This window comes from Sinocyclocheilus anshuiensis, unplaced genomic scaffold (genome assembly GCF_001515605.1).
Source record: "Sinocyclocheilus anshuiensis isolate Anshui unplaced genomic scaffold, SAMN03320099.WGS_v1.1 scaffold438, whole genome shotgun sequence".
NCBI classification, from domain to species: Eukaryota; Metazoa; Chordata; class Actinopteri; order Cypriniformes; family Cyprinidae; genus Sinocyclocheilus; species Sinocyclocheilus anshuiensis.
In genome coordinates, this window is record NW_015546118.1 from 1,914,926 (window position 1) to 1,921,612 (window position 6,687).

At 36.9% G+C, this 6,687-nt stretch overlaps 1 protein-coding gene across 2 annotated transcripts in view; it reads right to left on the reverse strand.

The window, feature by feature from the left end:
* The window catches only part of LOC107700939 (membrane-spanning 4-domains subfamily A member 4A-like), a 17,877-nt gene extending 11,628 nt beyond the window's left edge, over positions 1-6,249 (reverse strand). For both annotated transcript variants that reach the window (XM_016502815.1, XM_016502813.1), the window contains exon 1: positions 6,133-6,249. The gene's annotated coding sequence lies outside the window, so the exon portion shown is untranslated. The remainder of the gene's footprint in view (positions 1-6,132) is intronic.
* Positions 6,250-6,687: the final 438 nt, after the last annotated feature.

A 6,687-nucleotide genomic window follows, 5' to 3' on the forward strand; every position in this document is an offset into this window, starting at 1 on the left:
TAAACATAAAACCATGTCTGCATTTGTGATCGGAGAAATGACAAACAGCAAGCGCTACTCTACACTGCTCAAAACTCGCGTTCTCACAGACTGTAAGTACGTTTTTTATATTTAAAGAATTTGCCACTGACGATTCAAACGCAAGTTTTGAGCAGTGTAGAGTAGCACTTGTTGTTTGTCATTTCTCCGATCACAAATGCAGACATGGTTTTATGTTTATGCGGCGCGATGCAACGCAACGCGTAAAAAGACCGTATAAGTCATTATAATCCGTAATTATGTCCCCACTGGATGCAACAAATGCCTCGTTTATAATGGGTTTTAATGTTTATGTCTCGTCGCTCCGGCCGGACAGGGCATTACAATATGGTAAGGGGCGTAACATTTCCGTCACACGCTTGAGGTATTCGGCCAATCACAATGCTCTGGATAGCTGGCCAATCAGAGCACACCTCGCTTTTCAGACCGATGAGCTTTGTAAAAATCGACGCGTTTCAGAAAGGCAGGGCATAGAGGAGAAATAATAATGTACAGTATGTGGAAAATAATGTGTTTTTTAACCTTAAACCGCATACACACATTTCATTACACCAAAAACACAAAATAATGTTCTTTTTAGCAACATCATATGACCCCTTTAAGAATAATCAGAACTCTTCTAACAGCACTAGGATACATATTTAAAATATGTACAGGAAATTACTTATAAATTAAATCCATTTAAATAATTGTTTCATTGGTTCAAAGTCCTAGTTACAATATAACATTCTTTGCTCTGTTACTGTTTAGATTTTTGGCACAAAGACTTGTCCTTAGTCTTGTTACTTAGTTACTTGTTACTAGTTACTTGTTACTTGGTCCACAGTAGACTCACAGCAGACTTTTCATTCTATCAACAACCATATTACTGCAAAAAGGTGAAAAAAAGCAAGAAAAGCAAAAGAAAAAAGTTAGAAATCTAGCATTCCTGCAGCTCAAACAGTAGAACATGGCACTATCTATGTTAAGATCATGGGTTCAATTCCCTGGGAATTCAGGGACTGATTATATGTATATATTTTACAACTCAGACAACTGCTCTAGTATCACACCAATCAAGTTGAAGGTGGTTTACCATGGAACATTTGTGGTTGCCTTAGTTCATTTCCTTTTGCTAGCCGTACATTTGCTGCCTTGTAAGCTATTTAACCATAAAGACTTAACTTAAGCAGACTTGTTAACTTTGCAACATCAGTAAAATGTTTCTTTTCTGTTTTTAGCATTGACCAAATTGGAAGCAAATGTAAGACATTTTAGAATAAGCATAAGAATATGTGAGCAGCATACACATGATGGCAAATTTTGAGCTATATTTTAAAGGTATTACTTTTAAAGGTAATACTTTGTTTACTGAAACGCTGCACAGAAACACTGAGAACGGATGCAGAAGAAGATGAGCTGATTTACAAACCACAAACACTTACAGATGACATGTTTTCCTGTCATGCACAGGGACAGCTTCTTGTTCATTAAACAGAATTCTGGTTTTAATGGACATTAAACACAGAATTCTGATTCCTGATCTCAAACATGCCTATAATCTCCAAGTGAACATAAAAAAAAAAAAAAAAAAAAGTGACGTGACATGTGGCCAAGTATGGTAACCCATACTCAGAATTAGTGCTCTGCATTTATCCCATCCAAAGTGCACACACACACACACACACACACTGTGAAGACACACCCAGAGCAGTGGGCAGCCATTTTTTTTTTGCTGTGGCACCTGGGGAGCAGTTGGGGGTTCAGTGCCTTGCTCAAGGGCACCTCAGTCATGGTATTGAAGGTGGAGAGAGCGCTGTACATTCACTCCCCCCACCTACAATTCCTGCCGGTACGAGACTCAAACCCACAACCTTTGGGTTACGAGTCCGACTCTCTAACCATTAGGCCATGACTTCGCTTTAAATGTACTGACACCAAGATGAAATGTAAACCTTACAATTAAACTTTTCAACTTAAACTTTTTAATTGTTACAAAAAAAGATACAATAAAGTCAACAAGTAAGTAATCTGATGCACTTTTAAATTAAAAATTAAATTACATCAATGAGGCGGTCTCATGACACAGAAACATGTTTGTGCAGATGGCACATTTAGATAATACAAATCTTTACCTTGTTTACTGAGGGAAAAAAAATCATCTTGCTCCTGTTCTCATTTTTATAGGACATGTTGTTCATGTAAATGCTGTTCCTGATGAAAGTGCATGTGTAAATGTGGCATTCAGTATTATCTTCATAAATGTTCCTGAAACAAATGACTCAGTGTTTATGTAATAGTTTATTATTGTTGTTCATTACTGTCCACACAAGCCTTCTCCCTTTCTGCAACACAAATGGGTCTGGCTTTCTTAATAAGCTCTATTGACCTGCAGACTCTCATCAATGATAAAGTCAATTGTAAACATGCGGCGCACGCACGCACGCACACACACACAGCTGAATGTATAAGCAGTATATATAAAACAGGAAAGCATTATTCAGAAAGCTGTACTACCAAAGAGAAGCACACACTGAATTGTATTTGCAATGGTATTAATTATTAAACATCTTCTCCCAAAAGCATTGAGCCCAGTAAAGCAGTGTGAAGTGAGAAAGGTCAAGGACAACCCTCAAAAGACTAATATTGATTTTTCTAATGCATTTTTACAATTAAACTTTTCAACTTAAACTTTTTAATTGTTACAAAACAAGATACAATAAAGTCAACAAGTAATCTGATGCACTTTTAAATTAAAAATTAAATTACATCAATGAGGCGGTCTCATGACACAGAAACATGTTTGTGCAGATGGCACATTTAGATAATACAAATCTTTACCTTGTTTACTGAGGGAAAAAAAATCATCTTGCTCCTGTTCTCATTTTTATAGGACATGTTGTTCATGTAAATGCTGTTCCTGATGAAAGTGCATGTGTAAATGTGGCATTCAGTATTATCTTCATAAATGTTCCTGAAACAAATGACTCAGTGTTTATGTAATAGTTTATTATTGTTGTTCATTACTGTCCACACAAGCCTTCTCCCTTTCTGCAACACAAATGGGTCTGGCTTTCTTAATAAGCTCTATTGACCTGCAGACTCTCATCAATGATAAAGTCAATTGTAAACATGCGGCGCACGCACGCACGCACACACACACAGCTGAATGTATAAGCAGTATATATAAAACAGGAAAGCATTATTCAGAAAGCTGTACTACCAAAGAGAAGCACACACTGAATTGTATTTGCAATGGTATTAATTATTAAACATCTTCTCCCAAAAGCATTGAGCCCAGTAAAGCAGTGTGAAGTGAGAAAGGTCAAGGACAACCCTCAAAAGACTAATATTGATTTTTCTAATGCATTTTTGTTGGTTTTAAAAACATCTAATCATAATAAGTACACTAGTCAACATTTAAAATGGATCAAAACCTTTGTCCTAAAGCCTAAAACCAAAATGTGTTCTTGTCTTAGGACAACTTTGATTAACTTTTTTTGATCCATTTCAAATGTTGACTATCAGTTCCTTTTCATGTCTCACATTCTGTTTTCTTTTCTCCTAACATGAAGTAATATGTGTAACTGCTAATGTTTCTTAGTCTTTTTTTAATATTAAAAAAGAAAAATGTGTGCACAAAAACACAGGTTGTTTCAAATTTTTGAATTTTGTTACCCAACTGTAAAAAAGCACGGACCTTTTTTTCTTTCTCTTTTTTTGCTTAAATATCTCACATAGTCCTGTAAAATTCAAACGGGCATCTTTTATATTAGGACCTAATGACCTCTCTCCAATGATAGATTTGGAGCATTGATCTGGATGAGGCTGTCAGCTGTGCCTCACTGTGTGTCTCCCTTTCAGTCTTTGCTTCTCCAAGGCTTTGCAGTCTTGTATTAATAATAGCTAAGCATTGACCACTCAAAATATAGAATATAATTCTGGGGCAGAAAATGCAAGAACCGGTGTCTGGACCAAAAGCTGGACTTGTTTTTGTTAAGAAGTTGAGCAGATCGATACCACCCATGAAGAGGCTCTGTGTCCTCACAATCGATTCTCTGCTGACTTCCCTAGACCACTTTCAACTAGCTTCATGCACCTAAATTCAACATGAATTGTCCTAAAAGGACCAGTGTAATATAAATAATAAAAAGTACAAATAAACGATTAAGTGAAATCTAATGTTGAATTATCATATTTCTAAAGCATTTAAAACATAGTAGCAATTAAGCTATACTATAATAACTATAGTATAAAATTATATACAGTGTAGTGTAGATTAGTGTAGTAACAGTGTAGATTATTTTGAGATGTAATATTTCTTTCAGAGAACATTCTGAAGGCATGTGCACAGTTCATACACTTTCAAAAATCAAGCAGACAAAGGATGCAATAATGTAGTTTGATTTTGGCACTCTGAGAGACTCAAATATTCAAATATGTACAAATAATGTAACATTTGAATATTATATTCAAACACTTTTTGGAAGTATGACATTTAAAAATACTGTAGATGTGAATGTCTTCAGATTTGTTTGTTAATCCAAGTGTTTAAATATCATGGCACCCCCCTGTGGTGTGTTTTGGAGCAGCACAGGAAATGAGGCAGATTAACAGGTTTTTTAGCAGCACTATAGCAGCAAGAAGACCATTTATGGCTTACAGTTTTTTCAACTGCTTACACACATTTTCAAAACTTTGCCTTTTTTTTTCAAAACTTTACACACAAATCCAGGAATTGCACACACAAAATGCAAAATGCCTCACATCTCTTGCAAAATGAAACACTGCATTCAAAATATCACAAACACATCTAAAACGCAAACATTTGCAAACACCTTTGCCATAATATTAACTCCTGTTAGATTTTTGTGTGTTACATAGAGAATTGTGTGTTGTGATTTGCAAAAAGTGTTTTATGAAATTGAAAACTGAGTCAAAGGCCGAGAATTAGTGTATGGTTTTGCAGATTTGGTGTGTGGTTCAGGTGTTTGAGTGTCAGGTTTCAGAAACTGTGAGACAAATAAAGATTTTGTGTGTAAGCAGTTGAAAAAACTGTATTATGACAAAACAAAAAAAAATTAATTACCACATTGTCAATTTCCAAGCACCCTGTGTAGAAAAAGAAAGAGAGTGTCTGTATCCACAAATGATCCATCTTTTCTGCAACAGTTAATACAATGACAACAATGAGGCACAGAGAGCAGTTAATTTTGAGCATTGCATGTGCTCGCTCTCTTTTTTTTTTTTACCATCAATCAACTATTCACCAGCTAAAATAAGCGAGGTTCTTCACTGGAGTGCTTTGTGTAATAGGACCTTTCAACCCAGAGGGAGATCAAGTTGTTTTCTGTTGTGCTGGTTGACCGTTAAGTCGAAATTACATGCAAATTACACCTCATTAGATGTAAGCCTTGTCCATTACGGGTTAACAAATGGAAAGAGAGAAGCAAGAGAGGTTGTTCATTTAACTGAGATTCCCTTTACACTGAGTACCGGCACCACACACACACACATGCACACGCCTAATACTCTGTGCATGCGTTAATGGGCTATTTCTAACAATTTGAGGAGAGTGGCTCCCTTGTTCACCATAAAACTATGGCCTCACTTAAAAGCATGTTATTTAATGCTCTGTGTGTGCGTGTGCGTGTGTGTGTGTGTGTGTGTGTGTGTCTTTGCAAATAAATACAGACCGCTGTGAAAACGCAGATGCAGCAGTTCTTATAGGGATGAGAAATGTAATTTCTCACTTTGAGTGTGCTGTGTCAGGGTGTTGGACATGCACACGCACCAAAGGGCGAGAGGGAGAAAGGCAGAAAAAAAAAAGGATTCAAACCTACATAAGTGGATAAGTGACTGATAAAACATTATCCTCAGCATATGACCTTTTGTAGGTTTAAAGCGTTAGTGCTATTATTGATGTGACTGGGGATTTAAATTTATCACCAGGAACACATTGAGGGCATACACCACATGGTGTGACGTCATATCCTCGCGGACATTCTACACGACATAACTTTTTAAATATGACAGTTCGCCGAATTAATACAACAAAATATACATCCACAATTGGTATTTATCCAAAATATAATAATAAAACATTGTATTTACCCATGGATGATCAAAAAAACTCCACAATTTCCCGAGAGTGCGTATCTCGCTGCATGTCTCACCCAAATGTCCGAGGGTGAGAGCGCATGCGTACTGTCTCATACGCAACACACACAGTGCCACCTGCTGACGACTCCAGGAAAATACAAGCAACCACTGTTTTTCATGTCTTTATAATTCACTGAACATAGTAAAGGACAATAAAATAATAGTTTTTTTTTACATGCAAGGAGAGAAACAAATTTTAAGGTTATTTACCACCCGGTTACATTCTCCCCTGCAATAAGTCAGCGTCCTCGATGACTCACTCAATCACCAATTTTGGCATTCATGGCACCTTGTAACGCCTTCTCGAACAACGCAGTGCCAATACTGGCCAATACTTGAGACACCATATCGGTGCTGACATTCACCGCATGACAAGCAGACCTAAGGGGTCGTACGGGTCTTTTTCACCCCGTAGAGTCTGCACAGCTCGGCGATCAACTCACTTTCAAAGTTTCGACCTTGCAACCTCTCTGGGACGCCATACTTCATAAACCACTCCTTCAACAA